General features: G+C 27.1%; 1 protein-coding gene across 4 annotated transcripts in view; it reads right to left on the reverse strand.

The window, feature by feature from the left end:
* LOC129610460 (protein phosphatase 1 regulatory subunit 12A) overlaps window positions 1-23102 on the reverse strand; it is a 249434-nt gene that overhangs the window by 80237 nt on the left and 146095 nt on the right. The window lies entirely within an intron of this gene.

Consider the following 23102-nt stretch of genomic DNA (forward strand, 5'->3'; position numbering starts at 1 on the left):
TTTTAGACTGTTATAGAAGTTTCGGAGAGGTTGTCGTTTCACAGATATGAAACGCCGAAAATTCACATTTTACGAATCTCAGGCGATAACTTGGGAGAGGGCGGAAGGGGGAGGGGGAGATTAATTTTCTCATGTTAATTACGTAATAAATTAATCATATCCCAGAAGTTACCGTGTATAATAAAAACGGTAACAAAAATTGAACAACGTGGTGAATTTTAAAAGACAATTTGTTCTTTTAATGTTGAATTGTGTTGTGCCGCGGCAGAAGAACATGTCGCTATATTTGTGCGATTGCGGAATTTAGAAAATGTTTATGATTAAAAGTCCAAATGTGGCATTTTTCTTCTACAGAAACAAGTTTTTGTTTAAGTTTTTTTCGTGCATAAAATTTCACCTTCATATCTCAAAGGGCGTAGACGTTTTGTAAACAATTGATTGACCACATAGTGCCATCTTCTGTATAAAAAATATAACTATTTTTTTAAGGTTTATTGAACTTTTCGGTGTAAATTCAATGAAACAAAAACAGCATTCTTAAACCTTATGAAAATTTTAAGCATTCTAGTTGCTAAGTAATTACGTAATCTAATGATTTATGGATTTCAATTACAGAAAATTTAAAATTACACGCTATATAAAGTGCTGAATTTTAAAAACTTTTTTATTTAATCAGGTTTTCTCAAGCTGAGCATACTGCCCTGCCATATTTATAATTGGTTTATCTATTACATGTTTGTTCTATGTATTTTTCGATTTAAAATTGTATCAAAATTTTAGTACTGGACTCTGTTAATTTATCACTCAAATTTCAATTTCTGATTTGTGACATTCTTAGCAAAACGTATGTTAATATAATATTGAATTTTATCGTTCTAAACGCTCCTTTTCACCTGCATTTAGAGTATCAGAGCAATCAGACCGTTAACTTCCCGTAGTCGGTTTTTTCTTTTATTCCGTAAAAACACCACATGAGATATTAATTTTTTTTCTAAAGATCGATGAACTCATAAAATTTGATATTCAAATAAGTTCTATTTATGTCATATGAATTCAGGTCGGCGTTCTCGTTCTTATTTTCCGTAATTTTTATTCAGATTACAAGTTGTAAATTATATGCATAACAGTTCTGTTCTAGGTAGCATTTTAAAATAATTAATGGGAATGAAATTTAAATTTTTAATTTGAAAACTTTTTTACTTTCTATAGATATCTACAATGTATATAGGTATGTTTGATTGCGAAATTAATGAACGTTATTAAAATGTTTACGTGTGTTACTTTTGCCTCCTTTTAAAATTAACTACTTTAATATTTATAGGTAATAATATCATTTCTTTTACAGTTTTACCGTGATTAGTGTAATGGTAATTTTTTTTTTTAATTTTTCCACTTCTTTATTAACAAAATTATAATTTATTTTGTTTTTTTTTTTTTTTTTACTATTTACAACTTTTTCTACTCTAGAAAATTTTAATATCCTGTTCTCACGATATAAAAAAGTGATTATCGAGGTAACAGACTTGTGGGGTACAAACGGATAAAAAAAAAAAAAATTATTTGTAGACAGGCACATTTCCCTTGCTCAATTGAAAAAAAAAACAAATTATTTCTATAAAATTTTTACATAAAATTTTGTAAAATTGCATAGTTTTAGGATGAGAACAAAAAATAAAAGAAGCATTTACATTACGGGCGATTTAGAAGCCATCTAGTTAGATCTGTTTCAATAATCAACTATAATATCGTCTGATAGGAAGACAATTTGCTGTCTTCATAGAAATTTGATAAAGCTTAAAGTTTCTTGATATCTTCAGGAACTCGGGAAGAATACGGACTTTTTTTTAACGAAAATTTTAATTTATTAATGCAGAATTTGTCAACATTTCAGATTTCTACAATAAACAGTTTAAGAGAAAAGTTATGTCAAAAATTTATAAAGAAAAGCTATACAAATGATGGCTTTGATGACAACTAGGTCTAGTTTAGGAAGCTATAACTTAAAATGGAGTGAAGGGGCTGGTAAGGTAAATAATTCTCTTCTTTTTCTTCTTCTTATGTTAGGTCTTAGTCTAATGTTCAACTAGAATTAACCATTTTGAGACACTGATGTCCAACTTCCATGCCACCTTTTGGATGGCCTTCTTTCATTAATAATATGTTGATGTGTTACAATTTTTGCCAGTCTATTGCGTGACATTCTTTCTACGTAATCCCGCCAGAAGCATCTTCTCGACCTGGACCACCTCACTATATCTTGGATTTTGCGTGAGTAATTCTTTTATTAAAAATTGATTTCTTTCAAGGATTGTACATAAAATTTTAAGACTTTCATCTTATTGCAGTCTTATAAGAGCTGCATGACAGACGGGTATAACCAATAAATAAATTCTTTTTCGCATTGGTTGGTAATATTCTAAAAATAACGAAAGATAATCTATTACACTTACATATTAAATGCATATACAGAGGATAAATACATTTTACAGATTTTACGAGAAGTTTAGTGAATTATAAAAGTACATGTGCGTTTGTATGATTTGTGGGTATTGATTAAATATTAAAAAAACAATTTACATACTTTATTTAAAATAGAATTTGTAATAATTGTATAAAAACTAAACTGTACTACCACATTTTGACTACATTTACAATAAAGTTTTTATAAAATTCTTGATGTATTCGTATACGAAAGACGGGGGCAGCAATTTATTAAAGAAGATTAAATCGGTTTTTATTTATATAAACAAGTAAACAATTTGTTTACTCGTTGATAAAGGGAAAACAAGGACATAATTTATTTTTTTCCAGTTTCTGAATAGTTTTCATTGACTAGTAGGTAATAAAAAAAAGTTTTGAATTGAATTTCTTTTTACTTTTGTAAATATTTTTGTTATACACGTACGTTTGTGTTTTTTAAACTCACAAAATATTCACAGTCTTCCATTTCTTCTTTAATAGTTTATTTTATCTACAATATTGGATTTTTATATAAGAAAAACTATTTATTTGTATAGTAATTGATAGTAAAATTTTACATTGTTGCCATTGCTTTTCCATTGTAGAAAAATTTACATTGTATTGCAAGATTTTATTCAATTTCGAATTGAAATCAAGGAAAATCGTAAAAGAAAATTTTCTGTTTCTGTTTCCAAAACAAAATACGACAATATATGAGAAATTTAAAGTAGAATTTCAAACATTATAAGCAATGTGATTATAAGCAACTGTATACAGTCTAAGTAGAGTCCGGGATTTCCCTATTTGATTAATAAATTAAAATTCCTGAAAGTTTAACCTATTTCCTGATAATTTGTTGTTAAGATATGGGCAAAAGTGTAGAAAGTTACTATATCTTTATTATATTCAATATAAAAACTTTAATATTCGCGCGCATAGTCCGTTAGTTGCATCACTTGGCCTGATTATTCTAAAATTTTATAATCTTCTGAATAAAATTAATTTCGAAATTTGAAATTCTATATTTAAAACAAAAATATTTTTGAATAATATTGCAACACTTCAATTGAGGCGATTAAAAGAATATGCACAATTTACTTGAAAAATATTTTTATTTGCTTCGAACCGAACTGTCTTGACAGTTTGTCTCGATATTACAGTATTGTAAGTAATATAGTATAAATGAGCTTATATAATATATAACATAATTGACAATTAATTTAACAGCTAGATTACCGTAAAATAACATTGAAAAGTGACATTTAGTTTTGCAGTTGCTCCTTGATTGTAGAATCTTTGGGCGTACATCTAACCAACTAAATGATTGCGGCAATTCAAATCGAATGAAAAAATTACACACTGCTCGCTTGAATATAAACCTATGGAATGCAAATAAGCAATCAAACAGTTCTGAAACTAAAAATTTCATGTCCATCTGAGACCTTCTGAGAAATCTAATTAAATTTTGATCATTTTTGTACTTATGTCAAAAATTTGCATCAAAATTATCGTATTGTTTTTAATTATGAAAAAAATTTAATCGAAAATATTTAATTTTCATTAACCTTTAACAAATTAAACCGTAATATGTTTGAGGTTTGTTTTCTTTTTGTGGCATTTTAACAACCACATTAACATTACCAGGACATTGTATCCTTTCTCTTTTACTACAATATAATTTCTTTATCAAAAATAAACCAAAACGAAAAAAAAATGGCATATTTTTGTAATCTTTTCGGAAAGCTAATTTGCATTTAACAAATTAACTAATTAAAATTTTTAATAAAAATCATTCATTTCCCTCTGTTTTATGCCCTGTAAATAACGGTCACATGATTAATTATCAGTGAACCGTAGAATTAAAAAAAAAAATCTTTTTGACACATAAAAATTTTTTTTTCTTTTTTATTTCAAAGGAGAAAAATCCTTTGTTTTGATTTTTTTTTTGTAAAAAGGACATTTTGTCTTAATAAAAAAAATGCTTTTATTCCGAATATCCTTGGAAAAAATTTGGCTTTTGTTTGTTTGTTTGTTAGTAATTATATGAGAAATTTTAACAATTTTTTAATTTATTAATCTTGTCAAATGTGTCTCAATGTTAACGTACAATTAACAATTAAGATGGCGTTACATTTTTGAAAGAGCTTAGAGGTTAATTGGAATAATTAATCCTAACCAAATTATCTAAAGGGAGGGAGTCCTGGATCTTCTGCATATTACGACTGTAGCAACTAACAAAGTTTACGACTGATGAAAACAAAAACATTGAAATCTGACAATTCTTTTGTTTTGCAAATGGTGAAAATAATACAGAAATTGACGTTTGATATACAGACAATTGAAAGTTCTAGTAAAGTTTGAATGTTTTTTAAAGAAAAAATTTTTTAAATTCAAAAAAACAAATGTAAAAAATTTAAATTTTTTGGTCAACCAATCAACTGTCACTAAATTTGAAATTTATACTTGTCAGTTGATTTTTTTATGTTATGAATTTTGTTTTTTTTTTTTTCACAGCTATTAAAAATTCCAATAAAATTTTAACAATGAAAATCAAAATATTTGTTTTTCGTTACTGTCACATATTTTTCATTTAAATATTTCCCTGTGGTGAGAATGTTGAATTATAATTTAATAGAATTTTTTTGCTGGTTCGCATATTTTTCAATTCTAATATTAGAAAAAAAATTTTTTTAATCGTAAAATTTTGCTCTGATTGTTTGTTGTTTGTTATTTGTTCAACGCCCAGGTGTATGTTGTACTTCAAAAAATGTGTTAAGCTTATTTTTAAAATTGAATTTTTTATTTTCAAAATATCAAAGTTAAATACAGAATGAACTCATCTTTTATAGTAAAAAATTCACCAATGCTCAGTGACCGTAGATCAAATTCAATTTTATTCTTTTCGTTTTACATTGTGTTTTTATTATGAAAGCGAGGGTGTATAGAAGACAATGAAAAGAAAGAGAGAAAAGGATTTTTAACACTACTATGAAAATCCTTATATTATTATCATTATTTTTATCCCTTTTCAAGGGGTCTACTCAGCATTATATTACCACAAAAACATTAAAGTCTAAGTATAATATATTAGATATATATATATATAAGCAGACGGATTTTAAAAACCCAATTTAATTGTAAAAAATTTAAGAATCAAATTAAATTAAAAATGAAAGTCTCATTTACCGTGTAAGGCGGAAATGGAGTGCCTTACTCACACAAGAGAATTTCTTTTACAATTTAAGAATTTCATTTATTGCAAGACATCAATAATTTTTCCACCAAGAGATTTGATTATGTAAGCGAAAATTAATTTAATTTTGTGATAAGTGTTTTGTTAAGCTTCAGGATCCGCTGATAATTAATTAATTGATGACCTTCAATTTTGTGTTGTTCTAAAAAATCTTAGCTGTTTGTTTCGAAAATTCCTGGTATACTATCGGGAAAATGAAAAAATCAAGGTAATAAAGCAATATCAAACAATCTCAGCATATTGTAAAGGCACGGAAACTAAAATTTTCAAATATTATTCTTAACTGATTTCCAGATCAAACAAATTGCTCTCATCCTTAAAAGTTTATTTTCTATATATTCAAGATTTTTCAAAATTTTTTTTGTTTTCTTTGTGTCATTAAGTACGGATTTAATATGACATTGGTTTTTCCTTTTATACACACAAAAAAATTTACAAAATATAGCAAAATATAACCCAAATACCATAAAGGATAATAAAATATAATCAAAAACTTCAAAACCAATGATAGGAATATTGACCTCTAACATAACCTAAAAGACATAACCTAAGAGATTCCTTTTTTTTAACCGAAAAACCTTAAAATAAATATTTATGTATGTGCACATGTTTAGACAATAATAATCAAAATAAACACACAAAGGGACAGAAAATAAACACACAAAGGGACAGAGAAGTGATAGAAGAGAAGGCGATTTATTACAGAGAAATGAAAGAAATTAATGGTTTGGTGAGATCAAAAGACCGAAATCTGTTAAATAAGTTGAAGTAAAATGAAAAAATAAAAATGAAAAATTATTTAAACCTCTCATGATTTTATCGCACGTCCCTCCTTTTTCCTTCTCATTATAAAATAAAAAAAAATGTCATTGAAAATTGTTTTTCACTTGTTTATAATTTTTACTCAAAACACTAGCTCAAGTGTTACTCATTATATGAAAAAAAATGTATAAGAATTCACCATGTAAATTTCACTTAAACTGTAAATTTAATTCACTCTTACATAACAATGAGAAAAACAAAAAATAAATACATACACAAAACCAAGTGAGATGGCCTAGATTGATTAGTGAAATATGACCTAAAAAAAGAATAATAATAATAAAAAATTCATTTCTGCACTTTTTTTATGTTCACTTACATACAAAGCACTACATAATATCCTTTTTAATATCCTTTCGTTAAAATAAATCTAAAACTTGTTATTATGTATCGTAAAATTAAAGTAGCCGTATTTTATACAGTTGTGGTTTTTTTTCACTAAAACCTATTATTACCACCGTATACATTTAAATCAAATCAAATAATTTTGAAAATAAAATGAGCAAAACAAAAAGTAACAATTATTTCCATGTACTTCCTCGCGAATGTGGGTCAGTTTTTTCCTCAGTTGTTGTTAAGAGAAATTAAACTCGCATCAATCGGTGTGAGGAATGAAGTTGTTTATAAATAAAAATTTTTATAGTGTGTAAAAACATTTACAGAGAGAGAGAGAGAAGGTTTTTTACACAGTAGAACATGATTGCCTGGAAGACAATGAATTGAATTTATGTGATTTAATAATTTATTTTTAACACTTTTCAAAAAAAATTGCTTATTAGTTTCACTCTGTGCGTGTGTTCGTCCGCCTACCCATGTATCTGATTACAAAACTTCTGCACCCTTTGAGATAGAAATTTGAAATTTATTTCGGTAGAAGAAAATTTTTACCTATTTCCCTTCCCTTCTCCTTCTCGTATTAAACTTATAATCCCGCAATAAACATAATTTAAAACCCTAAAAACGCCATTTCTTAACTATTTATTTCAGCGAAAACATAAACATTTTTCAAATTTTGCAAACGCAGAAAAATAGCCGCAGGCTTCTTTTACTTTCATAGCATCCTTTGAACTTTAAAAAAACAAAATGGCCGTTAAAATTAACCGTTATCTAAAACCCGTTTTTTCTTAATTTTTGATATCGTTTTTCTTCTAGATCGTAGGTTGTTGAAGTCACAAATTTAACAGCTCGAATTATCGCCTTTCGAAATTTGCAAAATTTGAATTTCGGCAACTTATATTTCCGAAACTTTAATTTTTCCAAATGTCGTAAATACAGAAAGCTAATTGTAGACTTCATGCCATTAAAAATGCAATTATTTATCTTAACTCACGCAATTGACTCTTGAATTCGAGCATTATGTTAACATCTCTTTCAATTTTTTTTTGCTCATCCTAAATCTACGCAATTCTTGAAATAGTTTCTTATATGAATGAAGGTAATTTTAATAGAGTAGTACATACTTGATTGTTTTTAAAAGCAGTATTTTGCTGAAGGGAGTGCTACATTACGAACCATTGATTTGACTCAACTTTATTGAATTTGGAAAGCGCAGTTTAATTAACCTCAAAAAATCTTAATTAGTTTGTTATTCTTTAGTAGCTTCCGACTAAATACCATCTAATTGCACACCTTTTTTAAATCAAAGAACAGAGAACTTTTAAGAGAAAAGGTAAATTTATTTTCACACCATATTGAAATAGACCATATAAATATTTTATTATTTTTCACTATATAAAATTCTTTCAATGGCATGCAATAAGTTAGATTTTGCATGTTGGATTCCATTAATCTAAAATACACCATACTTACATCACATTATGAAAAACAGAATAAACATGGACGTAGCCTGCACTTAAAATAAAGGTTATCAAATTATTTAAGGTTATTAATTTCAATATTTTACTCTCATATACCTATTTAAAACTGTAAAACATGTTTACGAGATCAATTTCAAGTAACGGAAGCTAACACCAACAAATACTGTGAGAAATAATTTTTTAATTTTAATATTGAGGGGGTAAAAATATTTTTTTGTACTACGTTTAGTGGCGAGTAAATGCAAAGAATGGTTTGTGCTGTAGCCATTTTTAAATTTAATTATACTTGTTTTTTTTTGTTCCCCTTTAATAAATGCATATGTTGTGATAACTAATAGTATGCATGTTAAAAAGTTTTTAAAATGTTGTTTAATATTTAAAAATGAAAAGAATAAAGGAAAATCTTAACCTCAATTTTCATTTTCTGTACAAAACAAAGAAATTTATTTTATTAGAGAGTTTTTATTTTCTTTATTAAAATTTCCGTCAGATATGTTAAACTATTAATGTTACCATACCACTATTAATAGCTTTGAATACTATTATGCCATTGAACTTTTTATTATGAAAGTATATAACATATAACATAATTTACTTTTACGTTTATTACACTTGTTTTTAAATTCTTCTCATTTCGGATTGAAACTTGGCGAATATTTAAGAATTAATGGTAGAATATTTTTGAGCTTCATGTTTAATCAATATGGCTCTAAATGAAATACAGTGTATGTCTAAATGACATACACTGAGAAAATAATCAGTGGCACATACTTTTGAATTGTATCAAAAAATTGATCTTAGAATTATCTCTTTAAGGCAATTTTTTGATGGTCAATTTAATATTAACCAAAGTCGGGCCAGTATTAACACACATACATACATTATAAAATTAATTTTTACTTGTAACTGCTATCTGTAAAAGCCGAAACTTTTGGATAAGATTTGAAGTAAAATAACCTTTTTTATTGTGACACAAAAAATATTTTTGGTTTGATATTAAATTTTATTAATCAAAGTTAAAAAGACTTTGACCCATTTATCGAGGAGGACTACAGTTATTATGATTACAAAGTAATTAATGAGCTTATTGGATTGAAAATTCAATAAATTAAAAATTATAATCGAGAATTTCGATTTCAAATGAATTAATTTAAATTTCCTACATACTTTAATAAATGATGACAGCGATAAATTTAATAATATTAATAATTTATGAATTCATTGATAAGTCATTTTATTATTTTCATTTAAAATTAAACTATTAAAATGAAATCAAATGTAAAATGCAATGATGGATATTAAATAGTTTCTAATTTTAGACTCATTACAATTATTATGATTTTACCCATCATTATATAATCATTAGAAAATTACTTTCAAATAAAATATTAAGAACTTAATATAGGTAAAGTAGAAGAGCTTAAACTTATACTCGTATTATTTGTGTATTTAAAATTTTATATATGTGAGCCATTAAGGAAATACATAAGTATAATAAAAATTCTAACTTACGTACAAAAGTAATCAATGAATTATTTTCCTTTGTTTTATTTTGGCGAGTTAAGAAAAAGCATCAGTTTACATGAAAAAGTCCTTAGTCAAGGGACAACATATTTGTGCTTTGACTAAGGACTTTTTGACAAGGGACAAGAAATATTTGAAATGGCAAAGAGATCTCTATTTTTAAATGACGCTCAGCACATTAGTGGCATACTTGCAAACATGACATTTCGAGTAAATTGCGATTGAAATATTTCTACTTTAAGAAAATTTTTAAAAGACAAAAACGAACTAATGTCTAAATAGAGTGAAAAGAGGAGTAAACTAAGTATTTTAAAAATATAGAACAGTTCTTTAGGCCACTACAGCTCTATTGATCATAACAATTTATTTTTGCAAAAATGTTTGATTGGCCACTAATGTGCCCGAAAAATTATTAAAGTTTGAATACACCTCTTATTAGGAGCAAAATTAGGTGTAATTTCTTATACTATTACAATTCTAAGAGAAATAGTGTATAGCAGCACATCTGTTGTAATTTTCAACTTTTTAAATCAGATTATCGCGAAGTATAAAATTATAAATAACACAAAAATCCTAACCAATTCTCTTCTCACTCAAATTTCATTCAATTCCAAATACCAGGTAAACAGGTGAATATTTTTTATCCATTTATTCCAGCATTTAGAATTTTCATATAATAAAAACCGTAATTAGAGCAAGAGGAAACCTTAAATTTATTGAAATAAAAAAAAAAGAAGAAATCAGTAACCTAAAAAACCCAAAAAAAAATAATTTTTTTTAATGCTATTATTTTGAATAATACACCGGATTCATACACCGTTATAATATCCTAGAGTTAAACTGGTAAACCATAATTGTAGAAATGTTTTTGTTTTTTACTTTTTGGAATATTGCAGGTAAGTAGTAAGTTGTGTTTCCATATTTTTTTTTTCGTTTTTCATTTTCATTATTTTCTTTGCACTTTACTGTTGCATTTTTAGTGCACCCTAACGATTTGGTTACTTGCTTTTAATTTTTCTACCTAGCTGTTATTTTCTTGCATATTTTGATTTTCCGTTTCTTTCTCTTTCTTTTTTTTGCTCTTTTGATTTGATTTATTTTTTATTATCATACAATTTTTTAGTTGGCACGCAAATTTTTTTTTTGTTATTTTGTTTCATTCAAGTTCGTTTTAATATGCAACGAGAGGCAAATATTGGGGGCATACCAATGTATAGTTTGCTCTAAAAATTTTCAATCCATTAATTATTATTACCTTTAAGCTTTCTTTTCCTTGTTTTTATACCCTGCACTTCGTGAAGGGTATATTAACTTTGGTATGGAGTTTGTAACTACTTGAAGGAGTCATCTGCGGTATGGACATATATATATATTCTTGCTCAGCGTGAAATTCTGCGTTGATTTAGACATGTCCGTCCGTCCGTCCGTCCGTCCGTCCGTCCGTCCGTCCGTCCGTCCGTCCGTCCGATCGCACGATAACTCAAAAACGAATAATGCAATCGACACCAAACTTTCACAAGTTGTTTCTTTTGTGCCAAGGACGAACCCTATTGTTATTGGATTAATTCGGACAACGGGTTCGGGTAGCTGCCATACAACTCAAAGAGTTTATTTTAAATATTTCAAAACCTAATAAAGGTACAAATATAAAATTTTGTATACATGTGTCCAATTATATTCTACATATGCTCTAAAAATTTTAATAGTATAGCTGCACCGGTTCGGGTGGCTGCCATACAACTCCAAAAGCAAATTTTTTATATTCGGCAAAATAATAAAGTCAGATTCATGAAACTTGGCAGTTATGTGTCCAATTATAGGTCAGATATATTTCTGAAGTTTTAGTGGAATTGCTCTACAGGTTCGGGTACCTGCCATACAACTCCAGAAGCTAATTTTAAATATTTGGAAGAATAATCAAGTCGGATTCATGAAATTTGGCAGTTGTGTGTCCAATTATAGGTCAAAGATATTTCTGAAGTTTTGGTGGAATCCCTTGACAGGTTCGAGTGGCTCCCATACAAGCCCAAAAGCTTATTTTAAATATTTGGAAAAATAATAAAGTCAGATTCATAAAACTTGGCAATTGTGTGTCCAATTATAGGTCAAAGATATTTCTGAAGTTTTGGTGGAATTGCTTGGTAGGTTCGAGAAGCTCCCATACAAGTCCAAAAGCTTATTTTAAATATTTGGAAAAATAAAAAAGTTAGATTTATGAAACTTAGCAGTTGTGTGTCCAATTATAGATCAGATATATTTGCGAAGTTTTAGTGAAATTGCTTGACAGGTTCGGGTAGCTGCCATACAACTCAAAGAGTTTATTTTAAATATTTCAAAAACTAATAAAGGTACAAATATAAAATTTTGTATACATGGGTCCAATTATATTCTACATATGCTCTAAAAATTTTAATGAGATAGCTGCACCGGTTCGGGTGGCTGCCATACAACTCCAAACGCAAATTTTTTATATTCGGCAAAATAAGAAAGTCAGATTCATGAAACTTGGCAGTCATGTGTCCAATTATAGGTCAGATATATTTCTGAAGTTTTAGTGGAATTGCTTGACAGGTTGGGGTACCTGCCATACAACTCCAAAAGCTAATTTTAAATATTTGGAAAAATAATAAAGTCAGATTCATGAAACTTGGCAGTTGTGTGTCTGTTATAGGTCAAACATATCCGTAAAGTTTCTATAGAATGGTTTCACAGGTTTGAGTAATTGCTATACAACAACGAAAGGTGCAGGGTATAATTCAATCGGTTTATACCGACTGAAACGTTTTTACTTGTTTAAAGTTAATATTCGTATTTACATGTGTATTTAAGTATAGTTATGGTTGTAATGTAATATTGTAGAATGGAAAACTGTAATATTGTTTTTTGCTCGATTACAACTTTAGGCTTTCAAAAAGCTAAAAATTTATTAAAAAAAAATTATTAAGTGCTAGACAAGTGTAATTTATTTTAAATTTCTTTTAAATTTCAAAGCGGTATTATGAATTTTTTTAATAATTTTTTTAATAGGTAATTGGGAGATTTTATAAATTTTTTGTATTAAGTGAGGTAAAAATATGTCAAACTTAAATAATAAGGTGTTATTTGTTTTTATTGGCGAAGAGAGACATGGGCGAAGGAATTTCTCCCACCACAGTGGCCGCAGGCAATCATTGCTTATTGTAGCCCTCTCATATTCCACTCAAAATACACCGGTCCCAAGCAAAAACCCGGAAATATCTCTCAGGAGGGTGGACGTGAACTCTCCCACATTGAGAAATCCCCGCCCAAACCATCTGCACCCCCCTGATAGCGAGAGCAGAATAGTGACACAAGATGTGTATCTCCCTGCCGTCCCGGTAGAATCAGACACAAAAGGGATTCCGACTTACCCAGTTTGTGCAAGTGAAGACCAGTAAAAAAACCAGTAATTACACGGACTCAATTGCGGTCCATCCCAACCAGCTCTGAGGAGAACTTCCTTGAGCAAGATGAAAGGAATAGTTTGTGTTAAAAGATTTATAAACTTTGAATATTTCGATGAGTGAATGGTTCGATGAGTGAGATTTAAAAAGAGCTGATGGAAAAATTAAAATATTTTGCAAAATATACTTTTGTATTAATTTATCACTTATAGCCATTATTTAATAAATGTCCAATAGGTATACAACTAGCTGCAATATAAATCACTAAACAATCGGCTTAGAGCACATAGAGCACATGAGTATAAAATTTTCGTGAATAATCAATACCATATCCTTTACTACCTCCGAACCAGAGAATAAACAAGAGATTCAACAATAAAATAAATTTTATATTAAAAAATTTCATATGGAAACGCAAATTAAAATTATATGGACAAGATAGTTGTATGCTCCTTTTCAGGTGATTTATGATTACATGAGACCTGGACATTTTTTTTTTATTTTATTTTTATACGGTTTTATACACTCTAAAAGTCACAAAAAATATTCTTTTATTTAATTATTCTTGAGTTGTTTGTATAATGTATTTTAATTGTATGAGTATATGTGTTACTAAATTTGAAGTATTACTTATTATGTACACTTTTTTCAATGTTTGGCTTTAAGAGCCCCCCCCTATATATTATAAAATATATATAAAATATTATTCAGTTAGTTAGTATATACAAAAAAATTTAACAAAGCGACTATTGAAAATTAATGGGATCTTGGAAAAACAACGAATACAATAAAACAATATCCTTTTCAAGTTTTCCTTTTTATTGTTCTCTCTCTCTGCTTATTATATTGGTATGGTGTCGTAAATATATTGTGCTTTTATGAAGGAATTTTTATTTTTCAATATTTTTAGGTATGGTTAGATATATTGCATAATATAGGTATGTAATTTATACATGGTGTAATTATTTATTACGTATAGTGTACATACTATGAAATTTAAAAAAGAAATTGGGACAACGACCTTGCTGCATCAGCTTAGTAATAATTTTGTTTTAATAATGAATTTTTAACATGTTTTAGTTTTTAGGACATACAGGTATTTTTTTTTGTAAATTTGACGGCAGTAAATATATACATATATAAATAAAATTGAATAAATTTATCCTAATTTGAATGAATGAAATTAGAAACGTTGAAGGCATAAAATTAACCTAATCAAAAGTCACTTAACAGGCTAATCATAGGGATTTTATTGTATGTGTTGCGAGAAAATTAAATGTAATGTTTAAATCTAATAATTTAAAAAATATGCAGTTTTTTTGTGTATTTGATTCCATAACTTTGGAACTATGTGTTTTAAGTTCAGTACCGCATTTTGATAGAAAACAAATGGTAGAGTAGTTATGGCACCAGTTTTTCGAAGACTCAGGTTCAAAGCCTGGCCAGATAACAAATAAAATATATATCCAGGGGCTGTACTTGGTAATTCGATTTTCGTATTTGCACAAATTGAAAGATAACAACCACGCAAATTGATTGGTACTATTTTTCTGAACCTTACTATTTTTCTGAATACGAAAGTCGTTTCACAAAAACTGAATTACATAGTAGGGCCCCATAGTATTACGTATAGCTTAATATCAAATACTACAAATCTTATATCATAGTAAACAGCATTTTAACCTTAATAAATAATAAAATATGCCAATAACTTCCAATGCTAAGGCAGATTATTCATCCGCCTAGTAACCCAATAATTATAACGGAGCTGAGTTATAACTTATATGATGAGATGCCAATAAAACTGTATACTCCATATGGGGATGAAAATGGAACTAAAATGGAAGTACTTGAAATGAAATTATGAACCGTAAAATTTGATTTAGGCAATTTTTTCATGTGTATGCACTCAAATACACCTAGATTTTCAAATAATGTCAATATAGTTAGGTATATAACTAGGTTAGACAAAAAAAATTATGTAGAAGTCAATTATGTTAAATGGCATTATGCATAAATACACAATAAATACACAAGAAATTTTTGATGTAAGTTACATGACAATAAATATGAAAAATTTATGAGGAAACTCTTTGAATGTTAAAGAATCTCCTCAAGAAATTCGATTCGAATTCCAAAAATAATTCAATTAAAACAATTTACTTTAATCTTTTTCATTTAAATTTACTATTAAATCTGAAAAATAATAAAATTACAATGTTAAATTGCAACGCTGTCGAAGGTTAATAAATAAACAAAGTATGGCCAGTGCCCTAAAAATTAAAGAATAATAATTTTGTTATACCCTGCACTTCGTGAAGGGTATATTAACTTTGGTATGGAGTTTGTAACTACTTGAAGGAGTCGTCTGCGGTATGGACATATATATATATTCTTGCTCAGCGTAAAATTCTGCGTTGATTTAGACATGTCCGTCCGTCCGTCCGTCCGTCCGATCGCACGATAACTCAAAAACGAATAATGCAATCGACACCAAACTTTCACAAGTTTTTTCTTTTGTGCCAAGGACGAACCCTATTTTTATTGGACTAAGTCGGACAACGGGTTCGGGTAGCTGCCATATAACTCCAAGAGTTTATTTTAAATATTTTTGAAAAACTAATAAAGCTATAAATATAAAATTTTGTATACATGTGTCCAATTATATTCTATACATGTTCTAAAAATTATAATGGGATAGCTGCACCGGTTCGGGTGGCTGCCATACAACTCCAGAAGCTAATTTTAAATATTCGGCAAAATAATAAAGTCAGATTCATGAAACTTGGCAGTCGTGTGTCCAATTATAGGTCAAAGATATTTCTGAAGTTTTGGTGGAATTGCTTGACAGGTACGAGTGGCTCCCATACAAGTCCAAAAGCTTATTTTAAATATTTGGAAAAATAATAAAGTCAGATTCATGAAACTTGGCAGTTGTGTGTCCAAATATAGGTCAAATATAGGTGGAATTGCTTGACAGGTTCGAGTAGCTCCCATACGAGTCCAAAAGCTTACTTTAAATATTTGAAAAAATAAAAAAGTTAGATTCATAAAACTTGGCAGTTGTGTGTCCAATTATAGATCAGATATATCAGCGAGGTTTTAGTGGAATTGTTTGGCAGGTTCGGACACCTGCCATACAACTCCAAAAGCTAATTTTAAATATTTGGAAAAATAATAAAGTCAGATTCATGAAACTTGGTAGTTGTGTGTTCAGTTATAGTTCAGACATATCCGTGAAGTTTCTATAGAATGGTTTCACAGGTTTGAGTAATTGCTATACAACAATGAAAGGTGCAGGGTATAATTCAATCGGTTCATACCGACTGAAACGTTTTTACTTGTTTTTTTTTTATTTTGCCCTTTCATTGCTTCCAAAAAAAATCCTATATAAAAAACAAACAATTTTTTTATTTAAAGCAAAATCTTTTAATTTCAAATTTAATTAAATTTTAAAAGAACTAAGTGGAGAGTAAAATATGTGCATTGTGTATGAAAAAAAAAAACAAAAAATTTATTCATTTTTTACTTCGCTCTATGCCAGAAAAAAAAACCGAAAAAAAAATTCAAAATTTGTAACTTTTGACTGATTTTTATTGCCAGAAAGAACGTATAGGTTATTCAGCTTCTGACATTTACTCGTCCGTTTATAACGGGCACAAAAGCACAAAAAAAATGTGATGTGAGCAGCACATAACCGACCGCATTATGGAAATTTCCAAATTCTATAGGACATTTTCAAATTCTATAGGAAAGATAGAAAGTAGGCTTTAATTAATGGAAAATGTAGAAAAAGTTAAATTTGGTTTTAAGTAGGTGTTCAATTATCATGATCGGATTTCCTTGCAAAGTTTTTCGGTTAATTTCGTTAACAATCATAACTTAAATTTTAAATTTCAAGGAATTGTACAAATTAATTCCTTTCATTTGATCAAGTATTGAAAAATGGCCTTCATCCCTGAAAAATTTACTAGTTCATTGTTTCAATATCCAGATTTCAAAAATGAAAGTAAGAACAATCCAGTTCTAGAGATCTCACATGTTCCAAAAGTTAATTAAACCGGACAAACAGACCGACAGACAACTCTCTAAAAATATACATTTTCACCGAGAAATCAACATGTGAAATTTTATGCTATCACATAGCCTCCCTTATTGTATGCAATACGATTGGTAAAAAAAAAAATAAACAAAAATTGTGTATAACAGTATAAATCGTGATCCATTTTCATGATATTAAAAATTCTATTTATCGTGTATGCGGGTGTTATTAATGAGAAGATGGAAGAGAGAAAAAGAGAATTGGTAGAATAAATTTTTAATATGCTATGAAGAGATTATAGAGAAATTCAAATGTCAAATTAAATTATAAAAGTCAATGCGTATTCTACAGTATGAATGACCAATATTGGAATCTTTGTTTTTTCACATTATAAAACTTTATAAACAAAAACGTCGTCTGAAATTCCATGAGCTTAGAGAGTTAAAAAATAAAACAAGATTTTTTCTTTAAACATATTATTAGAGATACATACATATTATTGTGTTTAAACTTATTATCAAGAAGAAGGTAAATAGCAAAAATACTAGAATTTATAGTAATTCTACTACATTAAGTATTATCAGCAATTTCAATTAAACGATTGAAAATTTGTTATACGCAAATAAATAAAAATGTTTTAACTTTGCAACATCATAGAGTAATTTTGCCTATAGTTTTCTGTTTTGTCAATGGTATTTTTATACCATTTTAAAATGGCATTACATTACGTATCAAAGCAATTATAAATGCAAAATTGTTAATAGAGCAACAATGCAGAGTTACTAATTAAAAATTATATTTTCTGTAGTAATTTAACTTCTAAATCTATAAAAAATTTGTGCAAAATTACACCTAGCTTAATTGATTATTCCATATTGGAATTTCCATTTATTTAATAGCCCATTGCATTCAACTATTTTTAAGGTTGTTGTTATTTTTCAAAATTAAATGTGAAGTTAAAGACGTCAATTAACTTTAAGAAATTCAATTTAAGGAGATGCAAAGGAAGTACTCGTTTAAGAAAATCCGTCTACAAATCTTTATTATTAAAAGCGGTTCAGTGAACTTTCTTAGTGATTCTCTCTAAATTATTTGTATAGATTTAGCGATTTTGTAAATCCATAAGTACTTTAATCTATTTATAAGTAATAAAAAGTTTTTATTTTCGTTTTTTTTTCCAGTAACTTTAAATTACAGTGTGTTATGTTAAATTTTATTTTATTACATTTATTTTACATTATAAATTTGTATAAAAACTTTGCACATAAAAAAGAGGACTGAAAAATCTACATAAAGTGATTAAAGTAGCAAAATAAAATTTCCTTTTTTTTTTTGTTTGTTGAAAGTAATTTGATTATTCGTTTTACTGAATTGGAAACGATTTAAATTGGTTTTTTTTGTTGTATTAAATTTACACATTTTTATGTATTTTTTTTCTGTTCAGATCCAATCAGCCTTCTTTTTTTGTTATTTAATACTGAAAACAAATGAACAAACTGAAGTTTATTGAAGAATTGATTACATTGTGTGGTCAGAATTGCCTATTTTTGCAAGATAATAGTAAACTTTTAGATTTTTTTCTAGGAAAGTGAGGATTTTAATATTATATTCGATTAATCTATCAATTTGGAAGAAGACAGATGTACAAACATTGCACTACATATGAAAATTAAAAATGTCAATATTTATTTAAAGAAAAATATTGAAGTGTCAAAGTAAATTAAGAGTTTATTTTGTGTGATTTATAAAGTTTGTACTAACAATCTCACTTCGAAGATATTTAATGAATATACACACATATATTGGTACTCTTCAATATAAAAAGAATAATTCGGAAACAATTATTTATAATATTATTATGCAATGCTAAATTCCTATTCAGGTATCTTTCGAACAGGACTGACTTGAAAAGTTCAAAAATTTAAGACAACAAGACACTTCTAGCCGGGTTACTTTGTGCTAGAAGGGGATTACATACAAGCGGAAAAAGTAGCAAAGAAAATATTCAGCATTCCCCTAATGAAGTAATGGCAAATTATGAGAGCATTTCCGAATTCTTTTAGGAAAATGGCGTAATTTGAAAATTGTATTAAAATATTTGCTTATTTTTGGGATGTATACGTATGAGGGAAACGCTCGCAAGAAAGAAACGAAAAGTTAACTAAATTTACTTAAATATAAAACAGGAAAAGGAAATTAAAAATTTCCATGTATTTGTTCCCACCGAGCCTGTTTTTAATTTCAATTAATCAAAAACTTAATTAAAATAAATCTTGGATAAATCCTAGCAAAAAATTAAAAATAAAATCAATAATCTGCACTAAAAAGAGTTTATGAGTACACAAACGAATTTTTTTTCTCCAACATTCCAACCAAAAACAAAATTTTAAATTGATTTTTTTTAATTTGTTACTAAATTTTTTTGTTATATTAAAAAATTTTATTTTGGTTTTAGATCCTGGAATTAATCTATTATAATTTTTGGTTTTAATATTTTGCTTGATTTTTTTCCGTTTTTTCAATTGAATTTTTCCGGGTATTAGGTTTCCATAGAGTAGGGTATGAAACATATAGTCTTAGTATTACACTGGAACATATTTAACCACTTAGTGAAGTTTCCCAAATAAATTTCAATGAATTGTGCGAGTAAAATATTTGAATAAAATTAATTTTTCAATTAAAATTCTAATTTGCATAATTTTCTAAAGTATTAGGCTATAAATTCAAGTTTGTGAAATGGTGCAAGTAATAATACGAACACTGTTATGACACACCTAAAATTTAACCAGTTCAATCCTTATATAGCTACTTCAATTCATGATATACTCTATTTGATATTTAAGGTTAACCGTAAGCATATTTTTAATAATTTAATATTTCCATACGTTATCTATTGTAATTTAAGGATATTAAAAAAAATTTGACAATAAAAGCGGATTATTGCCAAAATTGCAAAAAAAAATTTTAATGAATATGTGCAAGTGTATGTTGATGTTTCTATTCAAAAATTTCATGTAAATTATGGAATCCCCATTTTAATAGAAAATGTCCCCATTTTTTTTTGTTCTCGTGCGATAAGTTTATTATTGGATGTCCAAACAGAAAATAAAAATGAAATATGGACAATGAAAACGTAATATCCTTGCAAATTTTTCCGAGTTTGAAAAATAAATTATTTTCCACTTTTTTTTTTTGTTTTTTTCATTAAATAATAAATTTTATTATTAGAATTTTGTGAACAGCAATATATTTTTATTTATAAGGATAATTGGATTTAGATTAGTGAGTGAAGAAAGAAATAGTTTCCCGGAACTATAAATTAATTTATTAACGGTATATATGGTTATTTTTATTTTGTGGTAATGGAGAAGTTTTATAACACCATCAAAAAGTTATTAGTAGATTTATGAAGCATTTTTATGAATTTTTAATTATTTTTGTTTTTTACAAATTGCAGCACAATTTTTATAGATTGAATTTTTGGTTTTGAATTTTAAATGTTTTTTTTTTTAATTATTATGAAATTAATTTTATTTTTAAGTGTTATAAAAACTACAAATTCAAAGTTAATAATAAAATATTCCTGATCAGGCTTAGCTTATAGAGTCTAATGAAATTTCTTTGAGTTTTGAATCATTTATTGGAATATTTTGATTATTTTCCAGCTCTGACAATTTCAAATCTTATTTCTCCAATTAAATATTTTTATCAACAATTCTTTTGTACTTTTATGAGGGTTATAAGGATATGACAGAAACAATGGGGGTTCTTTTGTACTTCTATTGAGCAATAACCTCAATATGCATCTTTCTTACTGCAACAATTATAATTGTTTCTTACATAATTGTAATGAAATTATTTGAAATCACAACATATTTTTTTTGGCACGTTCTTTTAATGAGAAATTCAATTAAAATTTTTTATTTAATAATAATTAGATTTTATAATAATTTTCACATAATTGTTGTGTGTGTATTTATGGAAAATTTTTATTAAATTCAATTTTAGATCAATGAAATTGAATTTCCATATTTTTTGTTTTTTGTATTTTAATTCCTATTAAAATTGTGTTAAATATTGTTTCTCTTTTATCATAATTTGTTTTTAAAGATTTTTCCAATTAATTTCCATTTGAATAATTTTGTTTTAAATACGAGCACTCAATTTTTCATTTTAAATTACACACACATACAAAAAAATTCCTGAAACAAAACAATTTCGACAAAAATTAATGCATTGGCAAATATTTTGTGCTGTTTATTTGTGCAACGTGAGAATTAAAAGTATGTATAGGTATATTATTTAAATTTGCATATTTTTGGGCGCTTTGTTTTCTCATTGTTTTGTGTTTAATGCATTAAATTATATTGTATTGGAAAACACTTAATTTTAAACACAAATGAATACTTTATTCGTAAATATTAAATTTCAATGAATTTTCCATTTAAAAAAAATTTTAAATATTTTTTTTTAAATTTTCCGAATTTTTTTTGTGTACATAATTATTTTTTAATTGATATTTAATTGTTGTACGCATTGTAAAGGATTGCCAAATATTTTTTGTGTTGAATTATTAAAGTTGGAATCATAATAATACTAAGCGATTAACAAAAATAATTCAAATTATGTTTGAAAAATTTAATGATTTTGCTTGTTTTAAATTTTTTGGCATTGCCGCATTGCATACAATAAGGGAGGCACCAAAATGCAGATGTCGAGTTTTTGGTGAAAACGCACTTCTCCATAGCAGGAAAGTGTAAGTAAACTATTTTTATTCACAACTCGGGGAAATCAAGTTCCCTCATATACAAATTCTTAAAACTATTAAGACAGTGATGAAACTATCATTCAAATACTTTGCGACTACTCGCTACTAACTGACCAGCATTGGAATTATTTCAAAGCATTAGCTGAAAGTACCTCTTAGGGAATTCTTATTCAGTTTATTTATTTTGGCCAAATTTCACACTCAAATTGTTTTTCAATACTCAAATTCAAAAGAGTACGATATGAAGTTTGTTTCTATGTATTTCAATTGCAGATTTATTAAGTAATGAATATGAAATTGTTATATTTAATATATTAATAATGTTTGTATTTAAATTATTATGGTTAACTCTATTAAAGTTCTTTAAACAACGCAGGAAATTATCAACTCGTAATATACTATTTAAATTCATTGAAATTGTAATATTGAAATGGAAGCCTTCAGCAATGTCCAAGTAAATATAAAAAAAATGATTGAAATTCGTTGGGAATTAGGTCGAATAAATAACTGCCTTGCATATGTATGTATGTGTTTATGTGTATGTTACATATGTACAAATAATTGACAGGAAATTTAATACAAAACATATTTTCTTTCAAATATTTTATTTATTTTTTAATTATTCTCTTTTATTTCCAATTACAATTAATTGTTTAATATATCGGTTTGCAATAATAATGCGAATTTAAATTATTTTTTGTTAAAGGATATATAAGGATATCTGAGGTAAATTATCATTTAAAATTTGTTAAAATTTTAAATGTTTTCATTTAGTAATAAGTAGCAATATATATATTTCATGAAAATATTAAAGCAGATAACTGCATAATAAGGTGGTTTGTCTGTTTTATGCTTCAAATGAAGAAAAAAGGATCGTATAAAATAAAATTTAATTGTAATTATGAAACTAACGAATATTTTCCATGTAAAAGTGCAAGTATTTAACGTAGAATTTTCCGAAGTATTTTTTTAGTAATTAATATATGTGGACATT

This window comes from Condylostylus longicornis, unplaced genomic scaffold (assembly GCF_029603195.1).
Source record: "Condylostylus longicornis isolate FDR11 unplaced genomic scaffold, ASM2960319v2 ptg000044l, whole genome shotgun sequence".
Classification (NCBI taxonomy): Eukaryota; Metazoa; Arthropoda; class Insecta; order Diptera; family Dolichopodidae; genus Condylostylus; species Condylostylus longicornis.